Raw genomic sequence first — 26,132 nt, 5'->3', positions numbered from 1 at the left:
TTGTCACTTAATATACATTATTATTTTTATTAATTTTGATAAAAAGAGAACAATATACTCCATTTTCTCCTTCTCTTATTTTGAGTCATTGTTCCAAATAGTTTTAAAGCCACAAAAGTACTACTATTATTTTTTAACTTTACTTACTTTCTCACTATTCATTTATATATTCTCTTTTTATTTTCTTTCTCATTCTTCCTGCAGTTCTGTTTGTTTCCATTTGGGGTCATTTTTCTTCAGTCTTAACTTCCTTTTGATTTATTTAATTTCAGGTTATCTTGTAGCAAATGCTGTTAGATTTTTGTCTGAAACACTTTATTATTGTAGCTTCAATTTTAAGAATATTTCCTTGGGCATAGAATTCTAGATAGGTATTTATTTCCTTTTATTATTTAAAGAATACCATTCCATTGTCATTAGGGACATAATTTGTATAGAACAAATTTCTGGTGACTTAAAATTACTCCTCTGAAATTAATGTACAATGTTTTCTGGCTACTTTTAAGATTTTCTGTCTCTTTTTTCTAATTTCATTTTAGGTTCAGATGATACTTTTCTTTTTGAGACGGAGTTTCGTTCTTGTCGCCCAAGTTCAAGTGCAATGGCTCAATCTTGGCTCACTGCAACCTCCGCCTCAAGGGTTCAATTGATTTGCCTGCCTGAGCCTCCCAAGTAGCTGGGATTATAGGTGCCCTCCACCATGCCCAGCTAATTTTTGCATTTTTAGTAGAAACGGGGTTTCACCATGTTGGCCAGGCTGGTCTCGAACTCCTGACCTCAGGTAATCCACCCACCTCGGCCTTCCAAAGTGTTGGGACTACAGGCGTGAGCCACCACACCCTGCCCAGGTGATACTTTTACAGATTTGTTACACGGGTAAATTGTGCGTCACTGAGCCTTGATGTGTAAAGGATCCCATCACCAAGGTAGTGAGCATAGTATCTGATAGGTAACTTTCCAACCCACACCATCCTCATATCCTCCTCCTTCAAGCAGTCCTCGGTGTCTTGTATCCATCTTTGTGGTGTTCATGTATATTTAATGGCTTCTCCATTAGTTCACTTAGGATAATAGCCTCCAGCTGCATCCATGTTGCTGCAGAGAACATGATTTTATTCATTTTTCTGGCTGCATACTATTCCATTGTGAATATGTACCACATTATTTTGAGTCTACAGTTGATGGGTATATTGGTTGATATCCCTTTGGTATTTTGATTAGTGCTGTGATGAAGCTATGATTACATGTGTCTGTCTGGTAGAACAATTTATTTTCCTTTGGGTATATACACAATATTGGGATTGCTGGGTTGAATTGTAGTTCTGTTTTAAGTTCTTTGAGAAATCTTCAAACTCCTTTTCACAGCAGCTAAACTAATTTACATTCCTACCAGCAGCGTATAAAGTATTCCTTCTTCTCTGTAACTTTGCCAACATCTGTTGTTTTTTGACTGTTTAATAATAGCCATTCAGTGGCCATATGCAGAAATCGGAAACTGGACCCCTTCCTTGCACTTTGTACAAAAATTAACTCAAGATGGATTAAACACTTAAATTTAAGACCTAAAACCATAAAAACCCTAGAAGAAAATGTAGGCAATACCATTAAGGACATAGGCATGGGCAAAGACTTCATGACTAAAACACTAAAAACAATGGCAGCAAAAGCCAAAATAGACAAATGGGATCTAATTAAACTAAAGAGCTTTTGCACAGCAAAAGAGACTATCATCAGAGTGAACAGGCAACCAACAGAATGGGAGAAAATTTTTCCAAGCTACCCATCCGACAAAGGTCTAATAACCAGAATCTATAAGGAACTTAAACGAATTTACAAGAAAAAAAAAATCAAAAAGTGGGCAAAGGACATGAATAGACACCTCTCAAAAGAAGACATTCATGCAGCCAACAAACATACAAATAAAAGCTCATCATCACTGGTCATTAGAGAAATGCAAAAATCAAAACCACAATTAGATAATATCTCACTCCAGTTAGAATGGCAATTATTTGACCTGCCCTAAAACAGCTCCTGAAGGAAGCACTAAACATGGAAAGGAACAACCGGTAACAGCCACTGCAAAAACATGCCAAATTGTAAAGACCATCAAGGCTAGGAAGAAACTGCCTCAACTAACGAGCAAAATAACCAGCTAACATCATAATGACAGGATCAAATTCACACATAACAATACTAACCTTAAATGTAAATGGGCTAAATGCTCCAATTAAAAGACACAGACTGGCAAATTGGATAAAGAGTCAAGACCCATCAGTGTGCTGTAGTCAGGAAACCCATCTCATGTGCAGAGACACAAATAGGCTCAAAATAAAGAGATGGAAGAAGATCTACCAAGCAAATGGAAAACAAAAAAAGGCAGGGGTTGCAATCCTAGTCTCAGATAAAACAGACTTTAAACCAACAAAGATCAAAAGAGACAAAGAAGGCCATTACATAATGGTAAAGAGATCAATTCAACAAGAAGAGCTAACTATCCTAAATATATATGCACCCAATACAGGAGCACCCAGATTCATAAAGCAAGTCCTTAGTGACCTACAAAGAGACTTAGACTCCCACACAATAATAATGGGAGACTTTAACACCCCACTGTCAACATTAGACAGATCAACGAGACAGAAAGTTAACCAGGATGTCCAGGAATTGAACTCAGCTCTGCACCAAGCGGACCTAATAGACATCTACAGAACTCTTCACCCCAAATCAACAGAATATACATTCTTTTCAGCACCACACCACACCTATTCCAAAATTGACCACATACTTGGAAGTAAAGCTCTCCTCAGCAAATGTAAAAGAATAGAAATTAAAACAAACTGTCTCTCGGACCACAGTGCAATCAAACTAGAACTCAGGATTAAGAAACTCACTCAAAACTGCTCAGCTACATGGAAACTGAACAACCTGCTCCTGAACGACTACTGGGTACATAACAAAATGAAGGCAGAAATAAAGATGTTCTTTGAAACCAACGAGAACAAAGACACAACATACCAGAATCTCTGTGACACATTCAAAGCAGTGTGTAGAGGGAAATTTATAGCACTAAATACCCACAAGAGAAAGCAGGAAAGATCTAAAATTGACACCCTAACATCACAATTAAAAGAACTAGAGAAGCAAGAGCAAACACATTCAAAAGCTAGCAGAAGGCAAGAAATAACTAAGATCAGAACAGAACTGAAGGAAATAGAGACACAAAAAACCCTTCAAAAATCAATGAATCCAGGAGCTGGTTTTTTGAAAAGATCAACAAAATTGATAGACCACTAGCAAGAATAAATAAGAAGAAAAGAGAGAAGAATCAAACAGACGCAATAAAAAATGACAAAAGGGATATCACCACCGATCCCACAGATATACAAACTACCATCACAGAATACTATAAACACCTCTACGCAAATAAACTAGAAAATCTAGAAGAAATGCATAAATTCCTCCACACATACACTCTCCCAAGACTAAACCAGGAAGAAATTGAATCTCTGAATAGACCAATAACCGGCTCTGAAATTGAGGCAATAATTAATAGCTTACCAACCAAAAAAAGTCCAGGACCAGATGGATTCACAGCTGAATTCCATCAGAGGCACAAGGAGGAGCTGTTACCATTCCTTCTGAAACTATTCCAATCAATAGAAAAAGAGGGAATCCTCCCTAACTCATTTTATGAGGCCAGCATCATCCTGATACCAAAGCCTGGCAGAGACATAACAAAAAAAGAGAATTTTAGATCAATATCCTTGATGAACATTGATGCAAAAATCATCAATATATACTGGCAAACTGAATCCAGCAGCACATCAAAAAGCTTATCCTCCATGATCAAGTGGGCTTCATCCCTGGGAGGCAACGCTTGTTCAACATACGAAAATCAATAAATGTAATCCAGCATATAAACACAACCAATGACAAAAACCACATGATTATCTCAATAGATGCAGAAAAGGCCTTTGACAAAATTCAACAACACTTCATGCTAAAAACTCTCAATAAATTAGGTATTGATGGGATGTATCTCAAAATAGTAAGAGCTATCTATGACAAACCCACAGCCAATATCATACTGAATGGACAAAAACTGGAGGCATTCCTTTTGAAAACTGGCACAAGACAGGGATGCCCTCTCTCACCACTCCTATTCAACATAGTGTTGGAAGTTCTGGCCAGGGCAATCAGGCAGGAGAAGGAAATAAAGGGCATTCAATTAGGAAAAGAGGAAGTCAAATTGTCTCTGTTTGCAGATGACATGATTGTATATCTAGAAAACCCTATTGTCTCAGCCCAAAATCTCCTTAAGCTGATAAGCAACTTCGGCGAAGTCTCAGGATTCAAAATCAGTGTGCAAAAATCACAAGCATTCTTATACACCAATAACAGACAGAGAGCCAAATCATGAGTGAACTCCCATTCACAATTGCTTCAAAGAGAATAAAATCCCTAGGAATCCAACTTACAAGGGATGTGAAGGACCTCTTCAAGGAGAACTACAAACCACTGCTCAATGAAGTAAAAGAGGATACAAACAAATGGAAGAACATTCCATGCTCATGGGCAGGAAGAATCAATATCATGAAAATGGCCATACTGCCCAAGGTAATTTATGGATTCAATGCCATCCCCATCAAGCTACCAATGGCTTTCTTCACAGAATTGGAAAAAAACTACTTTAAAGTTCATATGGAACCAAAAAAGAGCCCGCATTGCCAAGTCAATCCCAAGCCAAAAGAACAAAGCTGGAGGCATCACGCTACCTGACTTCAAACTATACTACAAGGCTACAGTAACCAAAACAGCGTGGTACTGGTACCAAAACAGAGATATAGACCAATGGAACAGGAAAGAGCCCTCAGAAATAATGCCACATATCTACAACTATCTGATCTTTGAAAAACCTAACAAAAGCAAGCAATGGGGAAAGGATTCCCTTTTTAATAAATGGTGCTGGGAAAACTGGCTAGCCATATGTAGAAAGCTGAAACTGGATCCTTTCCTTACACCTTATACAAAAATTAATTCAAGATGGATTAAAGACTTCAATGTTAGACCTGAAACCATAAAAACCCTAGAAGAAAGCCTAGGCAATACCATTCAGGACATAGGCATGGGCAAGGACTTCATGTCTAAAACACCAAAAGCAATGGCAACAAAAGTCAAAATTGACAAATGGGATCTAATTAAACTAAAGAGCTTCTGCACAGCAAAAGAAACTACCATCAGAGTGAACAGGCAACCTACAGAATGGGAGAAAATTTTTGCAACCTACTCATCTGACAAAGGGCTAATAATCCAGAATCTACAATGAACTCAAACAAATTTACAAGAAAAAATCAAACAACCCCATCAAAAAGTGGGCTAAGGATATGAACAGACAATTCTCAAAAGAAGACATTTATGCATCCAAAAAACACATGAAAAAATGCTCATGATCACTGGCCATCAGAGAAATGCAAATCAAAACCACAATGAGATACCATCTCACACCAGTTAGAATGGCGATCATTAAAAAGTCAGGAAACAACAGGTGATGGAGAGGATGTGGAGAAATAGGAACACTTTTACACTGTTGGTGGGACTGTAAACTGCTTCAACCATTGTGGAAGACAGTTTGGCGATTCCTCAGGGATCTAGAACTAGAAATACCATTTGACCCAGCCATCCCATTACTGGGTATATACCCAAAGGATTATAAATCATGCTGCTATAAAGACACATGCACACGTATGTTTATTGTGGCACTATTCACAATAGCAAAGACTTGGAACCAACCCAAATGTCCAACAATGATAGACTGGATTAAGAAAATGTGGCACATATACACCATGGAATACTATGCAGCCATAAAAAAGGATGAGTTCATGTCCTTTGTAGGGACATGGGTGAAGCTGGAAACCATCATTCTCAGCAAACTATCGCGAGGTCAAAAAACCAAACACTGCATGTTCTCACTCATAGGTGGGAACTGAACAATGAGAACACATGGACACAGGAAGGGGAACGTCACACACTGGGGCCTGTTGTGGGGTGGGGGGAGGGGTGAGGGATCGCATTAGGAGATATACCTAATGCTAAGTGACGAGTTAATGGGTGCAGCACACCAACATGGCACATGTATACATATGTAACAAACCTGCACATTGTGCACATGTACCCTAAAACTTAAAGTATAATAATAACAAAATTTAAAAAAAAAAAGAAAAGAAAGTATTGACTGCCAGTGGCTCACAACTGTCCCTTTTCTATGGAATCAATATTTTTTGGAAGGCGAACAGCAGTTTTAATGTTTCTATCTTGGACTGTGAGCTGGAAACCATGTATTAAGGATAGTATACAATAAAGTAGAAGGAAGCTCTTAAAAAAAATCAGGAAACAACAAATGCTGGCAAGGCTGTGGAGAAATAGGAATGCTTTTACACTGTTGGTGGGAGTGTAAATTAGTTCAAACATTGTGGATGACAGTGTGGCAATTCCTCAAGGATCTAGAACCAGAAATACCATTTGACCCAGCAATCCTATTAATGGGTATATACACAAAGGATTACAAATCATTCTACTATAAAGACACATGCACATGGTATGTGTATTGCAACGCTATTTACAATAGCAAAGACTTGGAGCCAACCCAAATGCCCGTCAATGATAGACTGGATAAAGAAAATGTGGCACATACACAACATGGAATACTAAGCAGAAGTGAAAAAGAATGAATTCATGTACTTTGCAGGGACATGGAAATGCTGGAAGCCATCATCCTCACCAAACTAACACAGGAACAGAAAACCATACACCACATATTCTCACTTATAAGTGGGAGTTGAACAATGAGAACACATGGACACAGGGAGGGGAACATCACACACTGGGGCCTGTTGGGGGGTGGGAGGAAAGAAGAGGGAGAGAATTAAGACAAGTACCTAATGGACATGGGGCTTAAAACCTAGATGACAGGTTGATAGGTGCAGCAAACAACCACGGTACATGTATACCTATGTAACAAACCTGCACATTCTAAACATGTATCCCAGAACTTAAAGTAAGAAATAATAATAGCCATTCTGATTAGTGTGAGATGATATCGCATTGTTTTGATTTGCATTTATCTAATGATTAGTGATTAGTGATGTTGAGCAGTCTTTTTTGTTTGTTTGCTTTTTGTTTTGAGACAGGGTCTCTCTCTTTCACCCAGGCTGGAATGCTTTAGTGTGATCATGGCTCACCACAGCCTCCATCTCCTGGGCTCAAGCAGTCCTCCCACCTTAGCCTCCTAAGTAGCTGACACTAGAGGAGTGCACCACAATACCTGGCTAATTTTAAAATTTTCTTTACAGAGATGGGGTTTCCTTATTTTGCCGTGCTGATCTCAAACTCCTGAGGTCAAAGGATCTTCCTGCCTCAGCTTCCCAAATTGCTGGGATTATAGGTAGAAGCCACCGTGCCTGCCATATGTTTTCTTTTGAGACGTGTCTGTTCACATTCAAGATTCTGGATATTAGCCCATTATGTAGATTGTGTGTTTACTCTGTTGACTTTTTTTTCCTGGGCAGAAGCTCTTTAATTTAATTAGGTCCCACCTGTCAATTTTTGTTTTTGTTGCAAATGATTTCAAGGACTTAGTCATAAATTATTTTCCAAAACCAATGTCCAATACATCCTTGATTCTTAGTAGTCTTACTATTGTATTTCTAGGTGTTGCTTTGCTCGAGGGTTGCAAAACTTTTTGGATATGTAACCTGAGGTCTTGAATCAACGTTTTGAATCTTTTCAGCCTTTCTTTTTTTTTTTTTACTCTATTTTATCCCTGCTTTCATTCTGTTGCCCTCCTAGCACCTCAACTGAAATTATGTTAGACTTTTTCATGATGTCCCATCTACCTTTAAGTTGTTTATATGTTTGTCATTTTTTTCCATGTATTTAAGTATGGATATACTCTTTAAATACATTCTATTTGTTTATTTCCCAGTTTACTAATCGTGTATTCTGCTGTTGCTAATGTTTCATTAAATCCATATAATAATTCTTAACATCAAATACTATATTTTTAAATTTTAGAATGTCACCTTTTTACAGACCTTAACAATCTCATAAAATTCTCCATCTTTTAATTAATTATACCATTTTGTTCTTTATTTGTTTATACAAATATTTTGGCCTTATTCTTTTATGTCACATGTAATAATGGTTTTATTGAATACAACATTATGTATTAAAATACAGATGCTGTAGTTAATGACATCTTCTTCCAGAGTGTAGGAAAATGTGATGGTAGCTAATTACCTTAAATCAATAAAATCCTATGTTCAATAGGGGCTAGAATATTTCTCTGGTAAGACTTAGTCTACTTTTTGTTTACTCATGCCAATCCTTTCTTTGTTTGTTTCTTTTTTATTTTTTTACTTTATATATATATATGTTTTTATTATACTTTAAGTTCTAGGTTACATGTGCACAAGGTGTAGGTTTGTTACATATGTATACGTGTGCCATGTTGGTGTGCTGCACCCATGAACTGGTCATTTACATTAGGTATATCTCCTAATGCTATCCTTCCCCCCTCCCCCCACCCCACAACAGGCCCCAGTATGTGATGTTCCCCTTCCTGTGTCCAAGTGTTCTCATTGTTCAGTTCCCACCTATGAGTGAGAACATGTGCTGTTTGGTTTTTTATCCTTGTGATAGTTTGCTGAGAATGATGGTTTCCAGCTTCATCCATGTCCCTACAAAGGACATGAACTCATCCTTTTTTATGGCTGCATAGTATTCCATGGTGTATATGTGCCACATTTTCTTAATCCAGTCTATCATTGTTGGACATTTGGGTTGGTTCCAAGTCTTTGCTATTGTGAATAGTGCCACAATAAACATACGTGTGCATGTGTCTTTATAGCAGCATGATTTATAATCCTTTGGGTATATACCCAGTAACAGGGTTGGCTGGGTCAAATGGTATTTCTAGTTCTAGATCCCTGAGGAATTGCCACACTGTCTTCCATAATAGTTGAACTAGTTTACAGTCCCACCCACAGTGTAAAAGTGTTCCTATTTCTCCACATGCTCTCCAGCACCTGCTGTTCCCTGAGTTTTTAATGATCACCATTCTAACTGGTGTGAGATGGTATCTCATTGTGGTTTTGATTTGCATTTCTCTGATGGCCAGTGACGATGAGCATTTTTTCAATAAAATACTGGCAAACCGAATCCAGCAGCACATCAAAAAGCTTATCCACCATGATCAAGTGGGCTTCATCCCTGGGATGCAAGGCTGGTTCAACATATGCAAATCAATAAACGTACTCCAGCATATAAACAGAACCAAAGACAAAAACCACATGATTATCTCAATAGATGCAGAAAAGGCCTTTGACAAAATTCAACAGCCCTTAATGCTAAAAACTCTCAATAAATTAGGTATTGATGGGACGTATCTCAAAATAATAAGAGGTTTTTTTTTTAATAGAGAGCCTGATAATTTCACTGCAATTCTTTGTTCCAGGGAAAGGTAAGAAGGAGCCAACTATCTACTCTTTGCCTCCCAGGGATTTAGAAAATTGTGCTCTATTTTTGGAAGAGCTTACTCAGGTGTATAGATTTTTATTTTCCCCATAATAAAAGTAACATTGGGATAGTTGATTACATCAGCTAAATCAGAAACTTGTATTTATAAAACTTTGGGTGACAGTTCTTGAAAGACTCTCATTCACGTGTAAAAATAGGCCAGTTCCTATTGAGTTAAATTTGGCAATATAACACAAAATTACTTAGGCAATATGATTTGACCCAGAAATGCAACTTTTAAAAACTTACCCTGAAGATATATTTCAAACACAAAGTAATATATATGCAGATGACTATTCTTTGCTTGTAGATGAAGGTTTTTTAAAGTAAAAAATAATAGAAACTACCTAAATTTCCATTATAAGATTTTTTTATTTTATGATACATACAGAAAATGTAGTACTATTAAGGTGTAAGAGAATGAAGAAAGTCTATGGACCAATATGGAATAACTTCAGGTGATATTATTCAATGAAAAGATATAAGGACAAAAATGCATATAGAGAATGCTACTTTTTATGTAGGTAAGAAAAAACATAGGAAAATGGAAAGCTGCATGCAAGTAGATAATGGGATGGGAAGGATATGTCAGAGACTCTATATATTTGTATAACTATATTTTTCGTAACGATATATTTTCCTGTAGTTTTTGGCTTTTGGAAGTTGTTAATGTATACATATTCCAATACATCAACAATAATGGGAAGATAAAGTAAAACTGAAAACAGTTATCAAACTGAAAGAAATAAATGAATTTCAAATGACTAACATGGCCACTTTGAAAAAACAAAAACAAAAGAAGCAAGGCAATCCAAGAACACAGAATTTGACTGTATGCCCTCATTTCTGAGTAGGATAAATTTGGTGGGGGAGTAATGAAAACGTTTCCTGAATTCTTTTCAGTGAACTTATATTTGGTAGTGATATGGTTGAATCCACTTAAAAATAAATTTATTTGTATTGTAGATTGAGAAAATGAGTAAATGTAATGAGATTTGGGGAGCCACAGTCCTCACTACAGAATATATGATACACAATATAGAAGGGGAAACATAAGAATAAGTCTCTGAGAAGACATGTTGGAATTGAGTTTAATATCAGTTTGATACCATGTATATGTATTTTTGTGCATATATATTCATATGTATAAACGAACAAATTTTCTATTTCTGTCCACAAAGTGAACTTAGGAAGAAAGACAATCCAGTACCAATGGGCATAACTGGAATTCCAATCTTAGTTTCTCATAATATAATTTGTCACTTTCCCCTAAAAAGAACCAGAGCCATTTCTTGAAATGGCTGATTCTAGGCTGGGACAGTATAGACAAAAGATCATCCTGGGACATCTTGTTATAACAGAAAGTGAGGAAGTACTCTAAAGGCTGGTGGAGACTGATGCAGTGCATGAGATGTAGCCTGAAGGAGCTCTAAATAGCCAAAAATAAGACGATTTGAATACCAAAATAATGAAAGACACTAAGGGAGCACAGAGCAATGAAAAACTAGAAACCCATGAGTCCATATTGGATATTAAACAAACAAATGAATGAGGAGAAGGGAGAACTCTTGCTTACAGTAGATTTGTAAAGGCCAATTTACAGAAGGAGTTCTGGACATGGAGAATCAACATTGCTGTAAAAACTGGTTCAGGTAAAAAGCAAAGGCTTATAAATATAGAAAGGAATTTGATGAGAAGTAGGCTTGATGAGATCTCTCTACATATTTCTTATTTGCCAGAGAAAAAAATTGCAGCTATACAGACAACACCTTGACTGAGTGATTAAAATTATTAGTAAAAGGCAGATGAACATATTGTCTCTCCAGATGTGATAACCTGAGGAGGACTTAAGAGATCATATCTGTAATATCCTTGCCAGGAATTCACAACCTGTCTGCAAGCAAGAGAAAATACAAGGCAAAATAAAAATGCAGAAAGTTCTGTGAAAAAAAAAAATAAGGTGGTGTGGAAATTGTACTTTTTTAAAAAAAGTGGCCATGATATAAAAGACATGATAAAACTGTGGAAATATTTCAAATTGAAGGAGACTAAAAGATACAATAACTAAGTTTAATACTTGATCTTGGATTGGACCAAGTAAACTGACGTAGAAAAAAACACTATAAGCAAGGTATTGTATAAATTGGAATATGGACAATAAATTACACAGAAATATAATATTAATATTAAAATTGCTGAAGTTAATAAATGTATATGATTATGCTAGTGATCATTCTTATTCTTAGGTATACACTTTGAAATATTTGAGGAATAAAATGCTATGATATATGCAGCTTAATCTCAAATGGTCCAGAAAACTATTGCAGATAGATATTGAAAAAACAGATACAAATATTCATAAACATTGTGTAAAGTGTTTTGAGGGTTAATATTGTATGTCAACCTGCTTAGTGTATGGTGACTGTGTAGTGAAAGACTAGCAGCACAGACGTTGCTCTGAAAGTCTTTTGTTACTGTGATTAACATTTCAATCAGTAGAAATTAAACTAAAGCAGATTATCCTCCATAAAGTGGGTGAGCTTTAATAAATTAATTAAAAGCCTTAAGGGCAAAGATCAAGACTTCTTGAATTTAAAAAAAATCTGAGTCAAGATTGAAACATAAGAACTCTGCCTCAGTTTCCAGCCTGCTGCCCTTCCTTGTGGATTTCAGAGTTGCTAACCTCTACAATTGTGTGAGCCAGTTCCTTAGAATAAGTACCACTTTCTCTCTCTCTCTCTTTCTCTCACTCTTACTCTGTCTCTCACTTGTAGCTCATCTCTGTTTGCATATATATACATGCACATTCATTCTGGTTCTCTAAAAATCCCTAATACAATAGTATGTATATTTACTATATACTATTATTATCCTTGAAACTTTTCTGTATGTTTGAAGATGTTTCCATACAAATATTTTTAAATAAAATAACTGTTGCATTTTAAACAATCACATTTGCATATTAGCTTGTTCAAATCTATTTATATATCTATATATGTATGTATGCATACATGTTTGCATGTATATATATTCACATATTATATACATGCATGCACTATATATATATTTTGTCATGCTGAAATAAATATTTTCTCCGCGTTTTAAATTTAATTTTTATTTTTTAAGTTTTATTTTAATTTCAGGGGTATATGTGCAGGTTTGTTATATAGGTAAACTTGTGTCATGAGTTTGTTGTACAGATTATTCATCATCCAGGGATGAAGGCTAATATTTATTAGTTGTTTTCCTCTTTCTCCTCCCACCCTCCACCCTCTGATAGACCTCAGTGTGTATTATTCCCCTGTATGTGTCCGTGTGTTCTCATAATTTAGTTTCCACTTATAAGTGAGAACATGAGGTATTTGGTTTTCTGTTCCTGCATTAGTTTGCTGTGTTCTTAGCATTTCGATAGTTGCATGGAAGAAAATGCAAATGAGTTCTGAAATGCAAAAAAGGTATTTGTAGGCAAACTAGATCAGGAAAGTGATCAAAGAGAATGTTTCTTTAAATATTCAAAAATCTATAAATAAACTGAAAATTATTGAAAGCCTTTAATTAACAGATTCCTATAGTACATCAGTGAGAAACGAGTTTTCAGTAAGATCATTTTATCTATCTTTTTATCTATCTATCTGTCTATATTTTGCAATCTATCTTTACTACTTTCTATATGTAGTAAAGGGTACTCTATAAACAAACAAGCCAGTGTGAACTCTAACATAGAAATTTATGCTTTTAGATAGAAAAGTTTTTCATTTAAAATTTAAAGATAAATTCTACAGCTTACCAATTAAATACCTGTAGCATATTTTAACACTCTTGGACTTCTATACACAACTATTTTTAACAACTTTGCCTGCTTAACATAATGGTTCTATTTTTTCTTCTCTAGGAATCTAGTTTGTTCCCAAGTTACCATATCTCAGAGGCATATAATGCTGTCCAATTCTCTTGAAAACAAAAATGTAAGTAGTTATAGCTCTTGGCCATTTATTGTACCAGTAATTACTCATCTTCTTATCTTTCCAGCTTGTATTTTTTTTCAAACAACACACACTTAGTCAGACTCCATCAGTTCATCCACTATCAGATCCGATACACCATTTTTGTATGTGAAGTTGTATTCATTCATTTTCCACCCTATTATCTAAATAAATAAAGGCTTCATAAATAAGGTTCATAATGCCTTATTAGGTATTCGGCTTGTTTTCAACTACTGGTAAAGCTATACACGAAAACAACAATAATAGCAGGCCAAATAATACAAATGCCATAACTGATGTCCAAGGGAAGTGGAAACACAGAAAAGAAAAAACAATTCAAGCTGAGTGATGAAGAAATGCTAAACGAATGAGTTGGCTTAAATTAAACAAGTGAAATATAAATAACGTATCTGGATGGAAAGATAAATTTCTTAGTTTATAAATGTATTTTGTCTGATTGCTTTATTTACACTCTCTCCTAATTAACTCCCCGTGTTAACTTGGGGCAACCCCTGTTCAATTAGTGAACTGTTTTATAAATTAACAGTTTTAATGTGGCCTTTGAATTTTTATATATATATATATATGGATGTTATATATTGATATACACATATATTCATATTTAAATAATAATTTCAAACCATACAATTATATATATATATATATATAAAACACATATATTTTTAAAAAACAAGACTGTGTTTGTTACCAGATTCCTTGGTACATCACACAACATTCAATATCATGTAATTCAAGCTTTTAGTAAATGACAGTACTGTGATCAATATTTGCCAGTATTAATTCGAGCAATGTATAGAATTCATGAAGATGAATAATTGATATCTGATATTTTCTTGAGGAAAAGTTCCTAGGAAACTTTTACAAAAGAAGAATATATCAATGTTCTTAAAGTTGAATATGACTCATGGTACAGACATGTGAAGGATGAGACATGACAACATAGACATATCCAGCATGCGTCATTTTCTGTGCATTATCTAATGTTTGCCTCAGAGAAGAGATCCATGATAATTAATTCTTATTTTTATTCTATATTAAGATTGCAAAATAAATAAATGTATTTTTAAACCTGGATTTAGAACACCTTGTTCAAATGCTTTGGTCAATGGATAAACCGAAAACCTGAGAAATAAAGGCATGTGACTAAAGACCTTTAATGGTAGAGCAAGCCCCTGGTCCTGTGATTTTTGGTTGGCATGCTTTTTATCTCCATTGCATTCCTAGAAATACCTTTAACTCAAGAACAATTTAATAAAAAGGGGATTCTTCCATATCAGTAATGAAACAAAAGTTTTCTAAGGTAGACTTTTCCCGGTGTTTTCATCTACATAAGGTGGCATGCTTGTTTTCTGATTACTCCCATGATCCCAATGCCTTGTCCATCCCTGGGGACAAATCAAAGAAGAAAAATAGAAGGTCATCTTTGGGTCACTGCTATTCAGTTTGCTGTGCCAAGCTGAAAACCAAGGCCATTAAATATGAAAATCCACTCATTGTCTCAGGCCTGATTGTATCCTGTCTTTCAGATCAGACTCACCATAGTCATAGCAACCCTAATAGGCGGATGTGCATTGGACCACATCATTTGCAGGGTGTCTTTAACTGAGAAAAGTTTTGTTGAAAATATGTGTGATTAATGCCTTCAATTATTATCTCTAATTGAACAGACATGAAAGGGGGCTACTTTGTCAGCCCAGATAAGCCTATTGCATGGCCATTAATGGCATATTCAGCCGTTGCTGAATTAATCTATTATTGCCTCTTGTCTTTGGTAACCATAACATGTTGTTGGAAGGCTGTGCAAAATTTGAGCAACTGAACCACAGCTCCAGTAATCCTTTAGACCTGGGTGTAAGAGAAGAGTGAAAAGCTGTTTAGTGACTAATTGAGTGTGCTGTGCTGTTTCATTAGTATTAAGCAGTGGTTCTTTATTTTAATCTGTTTATATCAGAGTGATATATCACCTTAACATCATCAGTTACTCAGCAAGCTTCACACAGTTCCTCTATCCATAAATATTACTAAAATAAAAGATCAATAGAAAGGCTTAAATCTTGTGTATGTGTGTGTGTTTGCGTGTGTGTGTTTGTGTGTGTGTGTGTGACAGAGAGAGAGAGAGAGAGAGAGAGAGAACCAGAGAAATAGAGAGAGACATAGCATTCAAAGCATAAACAACCAAAACTTTATCAGAAATATGAAGCTGACATTAGGTCAACATTTATATAAATCATGTAGAATATGGCTCATGGGCAATACAAATACTGAAGAGCAAATCTTGATCTATTGTCCTGCATTAATTCAGGTAGAGTGAACACATTGGCAAGATTGAACATGGAAAAATTTGGGTTATGATTAGGTGGGCAGAGAGATTTTTACCGAGACTGAAAAGGTAACTGTGTCTAAAACATATTATTTTGTATAAGTAAGAGCAAATTCTACTTTGCAAATCAATCAGTTATTTGAAGAAGGTATTACATAACAAATGGCATTTATGATAATTTGACCTGTGTTGAGCAATAGGAAATGTAGAAAAGTTAATTGTAGCAAGTTAAAATTGCAAAAGAAATAAAATGATTTTAAATAAATTTTAATGCAATATTTTTATGTCAAATATGATCTTTTATAATTTATTAACCTGTAATTGGCTACTCATTTATAAAATAATATAATGAAATCTGCACATCACACATTATACCTATGTGAAAATACATTCACAATGGCAAAAGGACATTATATATATATATATAAAATACATATTTATGTTATACATATGTATGTATATAACTAAACTATTAAGATATGAGATGAGAATAAATACAGTTTTAAAAATAACCTTGGAATGAAAGATGTAGCATGAGTTTCACAATTCTGAAGTAAAGTATTTCTAGATTTAACTGTATAAATTTTTAAGTTTCTATAGAGTAAAAATGTTATATAAACAAAGTTAACAAGAAATGAAAGGCTGAACAAAATTCTTATTATAGAGAATTTCATGACAATACAAATAATCCTCTAACATTAAACAAAAAGAGCACTTAATTGAAATAACACAATTGTAAATAGTTATCCATAAAAATCAAGTATCTATGTAACTTTGCCACAAGGCACAAACGTCTTGTGTAGTGCTTGATCAGAAAATAAGCAAAGAAATGGAAAATGAAATAAGACTATTTCAACCCTAAAATACTGGCTTTTTTTCAATTTTATTATATTCGTTATCAAATATGGTATGAGATTAAGAGCACTTTTATATACTCCTTGTGCCAATTAAATTGACACAGGCATTGTAGGAGCATATTTGAGCATCTGTGACAGACTTAAGATGAGTATTTCCACTAATGTATAAATTTGGCATCAGAAACCTGTTTCATAGAAACACAACTATATACATATATATATTTATATATCCTTTTAAAATTACATACAAATATGTTCATAGAAATATTGATCATAATTCTGACCAGTTGGAAAGATCTAAAACTCTACCAATAAAGAACAAATTAAATCATAGAAGCCTATATCCTTTAGAAAACTAGGCAGCCATGTAAAAAAAAGATGCATTAAAAAACACTCTCTAAGCCATACTACGAAGTAAAAAAAAAGAAAAGAAATATAAGAATTCATAGACAAATATGTATATTGCAATTCAATTTCTGTAAAAATATCAGAAAAATAGAATCTTTGTGTATGTGCATACATATACATAGAATCTGAAAAATTGTCAACCAAATTAAGAATAGATTCACATGTGTATATATTTTAAAATTCATTATATCCCGGGTGCATTCAATACTACTTAAGAAGAATAATAAAATGTAAATGATATATACACATACAAAAAATCTTAAAATGACTCAAACATTGTCAAAACCATGCATCTAGTTAGATAAAATTACTATCATCATCTGAGAAAATACTGTTTTTGGCACTATATAAAGACTATTGATATATCTCATTTAATTCCTGTAGGACCTCGATTTTTCTCGCATGCATAGATATTACATAACCTGTTCAAGTCATACAATTAATAAATGACAGATCTCAAATTCGATTCCATGTTTCACTGATTACAAATACAGTGCCTTTTGAAATACAACAACAATATCACATCTTGCTTATAGAGGGAAGTTGCTTGTAAATGCTTATAAATTGATCACTTTAAAATATTTTATCTATGTCACAAAAATAAAATATTGTTGAATGATTACAATCTCTTAAAATAGAATCATCAATTTAACAAACAAAATAAATGATATGTACAGTTGCATTACTTATGTAATGGAAAGAAGACTACTATTGTATATTTGTAAGTATTGTGTTCAAAGGGCAATTGTACAGAAAATTTTTGCTGCACACTCTTTTTCACCCTGGATACTTTTTCTTCCAACTCTATCCAATTATTTCTCCAATTTGTAGTCAGCAGTATCCTTCATAAATGAACATTTGATCATATTATTCTTTGCATAAAACTTTTCAATGTCTTACATGTGTCTTTAAATTAAATCTAAACCCTTTAACACAGATTGCCACAGGATAGCATAGCATTTTGGGTAAATACCCAAACTCTAAAAAAAGCCTGCATTCAAATCCTGAGTCGGCATTATCATTCATTTTTAAACTTGGAAAAATATCTTATTTCTTTTTGCCTCAATTATCTTTAATATAGGTCTGATAAAATGCCTAATAGATAATAAAAATTAAATCTAAAATTACATGAGGAACTTAAATTGTGTACACATAATTTAGCGCTGATGTTTATTTTTACAAGACACTAGTCAGACTGATGTACACATTTCTTTGCCCAAAATACTGTACATCTTTGTCTCTGAATCTTTGCACATGTCATTCTGTTGGTTGAAACATCCTTACCTTCCTTGCATGTCTGATGGCTGTTATCCCTGTGGTCTCAGCTTAGATACTGCTTCTATCAGGAATACTAACTTGAAGAACCAAGCCAGTGCCAGATACACCTATTCAAATATTTCAGAGTTTCCTTTACTTCTCCAATCATAGTCCTGATCTCACTGTAATAATGGAATTAATTTTTTTTATCCTCCACCTGAACTTAATATCATAAAGCACTCGCTTTGGAGTTAAACAAATTAGCTCTGGTTCTTTCTTACTCTTTAAACTCAGCCACAAAACCTTTCTGATGCACAGTTTACCTAAACTATAAAATAAAGTCCATTATACCTTATTTTCAGAAATTAGTAATGTAATGTAGATGCCTTACCTTAGCATAGATTATCAACAAGAGCAAATCTGCAGTAAATAATATTTCAAAGTGTTATTCCTCTGCTTAAACTGATGCCAGGTACAGAAAAGCCACTCTAAAAATTTGGGTGAATAGTGCAATAACTGTCCTCAGTAGTGTAAAAATGTTACTATTCCTGTATAAATAAAAATAACAGCCCTCTCCCTTCATGTCAACCTAACCAAGACATATTTTCTAAAGCGCTGTAATACCTATGCCTTTTACAAAGTTAGGAAAAGCCAATAAGATAATACAAAACAGCAATTGTGTCTACTTAATTGTCAGAAATTAATAATATTGTCATAATGATCAAGATACTGAATAGATATTCTTATATATTATTGGTGATAATAGAAAATGATACTGCCATAATGAGGCAATAGATATCCGAATTTTAAAAATGTATATACCCTTTGTTTTATATTCCACTCCCAAAACCTTATGCAAAAGAGGTAAATTAATACGCAAACTATCACAATGATTTCAATGCATCATCATCTATAAGAGAGAAAAATTCATAGCTCCTTAATTTGAGTGTGTGCTCAATTAATTATGATAAATAAAACTATGGACTGTGTATAGTTTTTATATGGTTTGAGTAGAGTTCCATAAATAACATGAAAAAATAATGGGTTGCAAATTAAAATATGTAATCTTATGCTATCAGAATATGTACATGAACATATGTGTCAGTGTGTGTGTACATATTTTAAAATTGGTTAGTATGTTCAATAATGATGGAACTGACTGCATCAGACAGATCCTCCTGCATATATCAACTATAACTTGAACTATGTATTTTTAAAAAATTTAAGGCAGAGAATAGATAAGATTTACCCTTTATGGGAGAGAACCACACTGTGTCAGCTTTACATACTTTTCCCCCTAAAGGCTCTCTTTAATTTGCACAGCATGGCCAAACTCTAGCAGAAAAGCATAGTTTCATTGGCTGGAGTGTCAGAAAACAGTCTGGGGCTACCATAATGGTTGGAAATTTAGGAAGAGAATACCAAAAATTAGTGAGTTACACGTGGTAGAAGCTCACCACCTGCGTACATACAAAATCTAGTCAAAGCCCCAGCTGTTCCTTAATCAACACTTGAGAAGGACACACTCCAAGGAACATGGACTTAAAAACAGTGGCAGGGCACTATTCAAAATAGTAAAGATGTAGAATAAACCTAAATGCCCACTGACAATAGACTAAAGAAAATGTGGTACATGCCCAGGTGCAGTGGCTCATGCCTGTAATCCCAAACATGTCAACTAACTCCTGAGCTCAAGTGATGCACCTGCCAAGGTAAGTGTTTATTCCCAGCACTTGCCAAGTCAGGTGCATCACTTGAGCCCAGGAGTTACAGACCATCCTGGACAACATGATGAAAACCATATCTGCAAAGAATACAAAAATTAGCAGGGTGTGGTTGTATGTTCCTGTAGTCCCAGGTACCCAGGAGGCTCGGGTAGGAGGATTGCTTGAGCCCAGGAGGTTGACGCTGCGGTGAGCTGTGGTTGTGCCACTGCACTCAAGCATGGGCGACAGAGTGTGACCCTGTCTCAAAAAAAAAAAAAAAAAAAAAAAAAAGAAAGAAAGAAAAGAAAAGAAAAGCAAACAAAGATTGGGAGGCCAAGGCAGGCAGATCACTTGAGGTCAGGAGTTCAAGAACAGCCTGGCCAACATGGTGAAACTCCATCTCTACGAAAAATACAAAAATTAGCCTGGTGTGGTGGTGGGCGCCTGTAATCCCAGATAAAATAATCCCAGTAAGATGTCCATCCTCTGTTGCCTGAGCCATGCGTGAGTTGAGGGTTGCATTCAGAGGCACAGCAAAATTTAAACCTTCATCTGGCCGTAAATTTTGACCTGACCAGACTTTCTGGGATCTCCTTTGTACTTTCTTACCTCAGTGGTAAGCCAGGGGTGTGGGGTAGGTTAGTAAAACAGTGTTTCTATTACTCTCTCAATTTCCAAATCTCTGCATTAAATTTCTAGGTGCTTTGTCACCTTATCTTAACTATTTCATCACTTCTGAAGGTAAAACTTTGGGTTTTGCCACCTGTCATGACCAGAATAAAAGTTCCATCAGGTAAGAAGATCACAAACTCACTCATCTTATACAATGCAGTGTAATTTTTTGTAAGTCGATAAAGTTAATCCTCATTATTTACAGATACTATATTTGCAAATTTGCCTACTGGCTAATGTGCATTTGTAATTGCAATAGCTGTGCTCATGGGCTTTGGTGCTTATTCGCAGACATGCACAAAATGGTGAAAAATTTGAGTGGCACATGTTCCCAGATGAGAGAAAAAGACAATGTTCTCCCTTCTTGTTTAATTCTCATACAATGAACAAGGGTCGTTTTTACAGTCTATTTACAGCCACATTTTTCACGTTTGTACTTTTCGTTGACGATTTTGCTGTTTAAAATGGCCCTGAAGTGTAGTACTGAAATGCTGTCTGGGTTCCTCAGTACAAGAAGGCTGTGCTGTGCCTTACAGAGAAAACACACGTCAGACATGCTCATTCAGGCATGAGTAATAGTGCCGTCAGCCATAAGTTCAATATTAATGAATCAATGACAGAGATTTAATAAGGGATCTTTAAAGAGAAACACCCATAAAGGAAGATTATTTATTGATCAGTTGATGAAAATATTGTAACTATAAGCTAGGGGGAATCTAACCATGAATTTCCCCCAAGAGCAATGATTCTGGGTTCACTAATTCAGTGTTCTCAGCAAAGTTATAGAATATAAGTACCATGAATAACAAATATCAACTATACTTCTCAAGTTGTTGTCCATCTTTGAATATTTTTCAGTGTTCTAAAATTGTTGTTTATGATAGTATGGCTAGTTATAGTATACTCTTTTTTTCTACAGTAGATTCCCTGAACTTCTCATGTTGTCATTTCTGAAAGTAGAGTATGCTGCTTATCTTATATTATTTTTTCAATATTAATATATTTTTTGGATTTTACAGTTTATCTCATAGCTTCATTTTGTTATATTATTAGCTATGAAAAATTACATTAAAAGAATGATTTGAGAGACTCTGTGTTCTCAGTATTATGGCATTCATATACACGTTCTTTTTTTGTTCCTGCTACTTAAACAAAAGCCTAATATCTTTGGAATGATTTCACGACAAAATATAAACTTTTCTACAAATTTAAAAATATAACTTACCTAAAGAAATTAAGTAGAACATATATTCACAGTGTTACAAAAATTAACAAAGTAAATCATTTTGTGTTCTATGGAAAAACTAATAGATTATTTTCAGTACTTCCGAGGCCACCTGAATTCTCTTCTGTCAGGAACTTAATCCTTCCCCAAGAATTAACAACTATCTTGAGTTGTGATAATCGTTAATCATTATTTTAATTTCTTTATTTTAGATTTATGTATAGATTCTGAAGCAATACTGTTTTTAGTTTTGCTTGGTTTTAAAATGTGTAAGAATGGACTCCTACCATACATACTTCTGTTCCATATGGTTTCTTTTGTCCAATATATTACTTATAAGATTCATCCAAATTTTTGTGTATAGCTTTAGCTTACTCATTTTTATTGCCATATGATATTTCATTGTATGAATATATCACATATTTATTAAATCCATTCTACTGTAAATGACCATTTGGATTGTTTATATTGCCTGCCTGTGCCAAACTATGGTGTTATGAATGTCCTGTGACTTTTAGTGCCTGCATTTGTCATTTTATGTAGGGTCTATGCATAGTGTTAGGATTTCTGGGTCAGAGGGTATACAAATTTTATAATGTAACAGATAATGTCAAAAATGTTCAAAAAAACATGCTCCAGGTCCTTGTTACCAATGGTTATTTTTTTTCAGTAGTGGTATTTTTTGAGATTTTAATTTGCTTTTCCCTGATTACTAATTTGATTAAACATCTTTTCATATAATTATTTCACTTTTCTTTTTAAAAAAAATTATTTATACATTTTGGAAATTCCCCCCTCCCTCCATCAGTTTGGGTTATTTTTTTTAACTGCATGAAAATATTCTTTTCATATTTTGGGCAACAGTGTTTTTGTTAGCTTTTTAAATGTTGAGTATTTTCTCCCATGTTGCGACTGGTATTTGTATTTTCTTCATGGTATCTTTTGATAAATACAATTTATATATTTTATTATATATATTATTTATTATGTTGATAAATATAATATTAACTTTTTTGTATTTTAACTCATTAGTCTTTTAATCTATTCTCATAGCTTTTTTTATTGTTTCATAACATGCATTGAAGTAGGTTCTTGTAAATATTTCACTCTATTATATTCTACATAATAATATTCTCTCCATAGTTTTAGCTTTTCTTTATTTGGAATTGATATTTTAATGTAGCAGGACGAGAGGTTATGATTTCATTCTATGTCACATTGATATCCCATTGCTCAACCATCATTTATTTAAAAGATTGTTTATTCTGTATTGATCATTCATTCCATGTTGGGCATACATTGTTCCATACAACATATCAATATTTCTGCTAATTCTTTGCTCCACTTATATAGGTTATTTAATACACTTGAACCAATACAATATCATCTTAACAATTATTGTTTCAATATTGTCTTGTTATTTTCAGAGTAGATTTTTTTACCTGGTCATTTTATTTATGGGTGTCTCGTTATTTTCTCTTAATTGGCTCAATAGTATAATAAGAAATAATAATCATTTCTGTATTTTAAGTAGAATTTTAGTTAATCTATTGTCAGTCTTAGGAAATTTTTCCCTTTTAAAATATTGCATCTTCCAGTCTATGAACATGTTGTGTCTCCCCATTTATTCAACGCTTTTTTTCTCTTTTTTTTTTTTTTTTTTTTTTTTTGAGACGGAGTCTGGCTCTGTCGCCCAGGCTGGAGTGCAGTGGCGCAATCTCAGCTCACTGCAAGCTCTGCCTCCCAGGTTCACGCCATTCTCCTGCCTCAGCCTCCCGAGTAGCTGGGACTACAGGCGCCCGCCACCACGCCCGGCTAATGTTTTGTATTTTTAGTAGAGACGGGGTTTCACCATGTTAGCCAGGATGGTCTCCATCTCCTGACCTCGTGATCCGCCCGCCTCGGCCTCCCAAAGTGCTGGGATTACAGGCGTGAGCCACCGCGCCTGGCCGCTTTTTTTTCTCTTTAAGTTGTTACATTTTTCTCTGAAAAAAATATTTCTCTACTTTGAAGTTTACTCCTATGCCCTCCATGCTCCATATCGGATTAGTGCACATTATTTTTTTCATGTATCTTCATGTTTTTATCTATATCTTATCAGTTTCTACTCTGAATTAAAATAATTTTTATAGATATTTGTTTTTCACACTAAATTTGTAGGCTACTCAAGAACAGGGAATACATTTCATCCACTTTTAAGCCTAACATAGTTTTTCACATTATGTTCTCAGAAAACCTATGTTTATTACAATGTGACAGTCAGCATATAGAAATGGTTATGGTAATTACAGTAAAACTATTCAACATAGTGTTCTTTAAGCTGAAACTGGATCCCTTCCTTACACCTTATACAAAAATTAATTCAAGATGGATTAAAGACTTAAATGTTAGACCTAAAACCATAAAAACCCTAGAAGAAAACCTAGGCAATACCATTCAGGACATAGGCATGGGCAAGGACTTCATGTCTAAAACACCAAAAGCAATGGCAACAAAAGTCAAAATTGACAAATGGGATCTAATTAAACTAAAGAGCTTCTGCACAGCAAAAGAAACTACCATCAGAGTCAACAGGCAACCTACAGAATGGAAGAAAATTTTTGCAACCTACTCATCTGACAAAGGGCTAATAATCCAGAATCTACAAAGAACTTAAACAAATTTACAAGAAAAAAACAAACAACTCCATCAAAAAATAGGCGAAGTATATGAACAGACACTTCGCAAAAGAAGACATTTATGCAGCCAACAGACACATGAAAAAATGCTCATCATCACTGGCCGTCAGAGAAATGCAAATCAAAACCACAATGAGATACCATCTCACACGAGTTACAATGGCAATCATTAAAAAGTCAGGAAACAACAGGTTCTGGAGAGGATGTGGAGAAACAGGAACGCTTTTACACTGTTAGTGGGAGTGTAAATTAGTTCAATCATTGTGGAAGACAGTGTGGCAATTCCTCAAGGATCTAGAACTAGAAATACCATTTGATCCAGCCATCCTATTACTGGATATATACCCAAAGGATTATAAATCATGCTGCTATAAAGACACATGCACACGTAAGTTTATTGTGGCACTATTCACAATAGCAAAGACTTGGAACCAACCCAAATGTCATCAATGATAGACTGGATTAAGAAGATGTGGCACATATACACCATGCAATATTATGCAGCCATAAAAAAGGAAGAGTTCATGTCCTTTGTAGGGACATGGATGAAGCTGGAAACCATCATTCTGAGCAAACTATTCCAAGGACAGAAAACCAAACACTGCATGTTCTCACTCATAGGTGGGAATTGAACAATGAGAACATTTGGACACAGGGTGGGGAACATCACACACTGGGGCCTGTTGTGAGGTGGGGGAAGAGGGGAGGGATAGCATTAGGAGATACACCTAATGTAAATGACTGACGAGTTAATGGGTGCAGCACACCAACATGGCACATGTATACATATGTAACAAATCTGCACGTGTGCACATGTACCCTAGAACTTAAAGTATAATTAAAAAAAAGAAATTATTGTATAGATGTTAACATTATGGAAAAATATCCATGGATTTAAAATAAAACATTGGAGTCATTTTTATCTTTTCTGCCTCTCACATCCGTCATCAACTTCACGGTAGTAATGTTGACTCAATTCCTATATGTAGTATCTTAACCTTTCTATTATATATTACCTCTACCCTCTGCACTATCACCATGGTCCAAGTGTCCTTCACCTATTTCTCAGAAGATGGCAACAACCTGTCTCACTAACAAAGTAATTTTATGTAGTTATCAAGGTAATCATTTTTAAATGCAAGTCAAATCAAAAGACTACTGTCTAAGTCTATTGGGGCTGCTGTAACAATATATCACAGACTGGGTAACATATAAACAACAGATTCCATAGCTCACAATTCTGGAGACTGAGAGTCCAAGATAAAGGCACCAGCAGATTTGATATCTAGTGAGGGCCTATTCTTCATAGATGCTGCCTTCTGTGTGTTCTCACATAGTGGAAAAAGGCTAGGGAGCTTGATTAAGATTCATTGATGAGTGCACTTATCCAATTCATGAGGGTGGTGCCCTCATGACTTAATCACATCCCAAA

The 26,132-nt window shown here is 34.6% G+C and overlaps 1 long non-coding RNA gene across 1 annotated transcript in view; it reads left to right on the top strand.

Moving 5' to 3' along the window:
- LOC129533048 (uncharacterized) overlaps nucleotides 1–26,132 on the top strand; it is a 157,353-nt gene that overhangs the window by 114,038 nt on the left and 17,183 nt on the right. The window contains exon 3 of the long non-coding RNA XR_008679061.2: nucleotides 13,466–13,538. This is a non-coding gene — a long non-coding RNA (uncharacterized lncRNA). The remainder of the gene's footprint in view (nucleotides 1–13,465; nucleotides 13,539–26,132) is intronic.

The sequence above is a fragment of the Gorilla gorilla genome, chromosome 3, assembly GCF_029281585.2.
Source record: "Gorilla gorilla gorilla isolate KB3781 chromosome 3, NHGRI_mGorGor1-v2.1_pri, whole genome shotgun sequence".
Lineage (NCBI taxonomy): Eukaryota > Metazoa > Chordata > Mammalia > Primates > Hominidae > Gorilla > Gorilla gorilla.
This window is presented reverse-complemented; position numbering and strand designations above follow the sequence as displayed.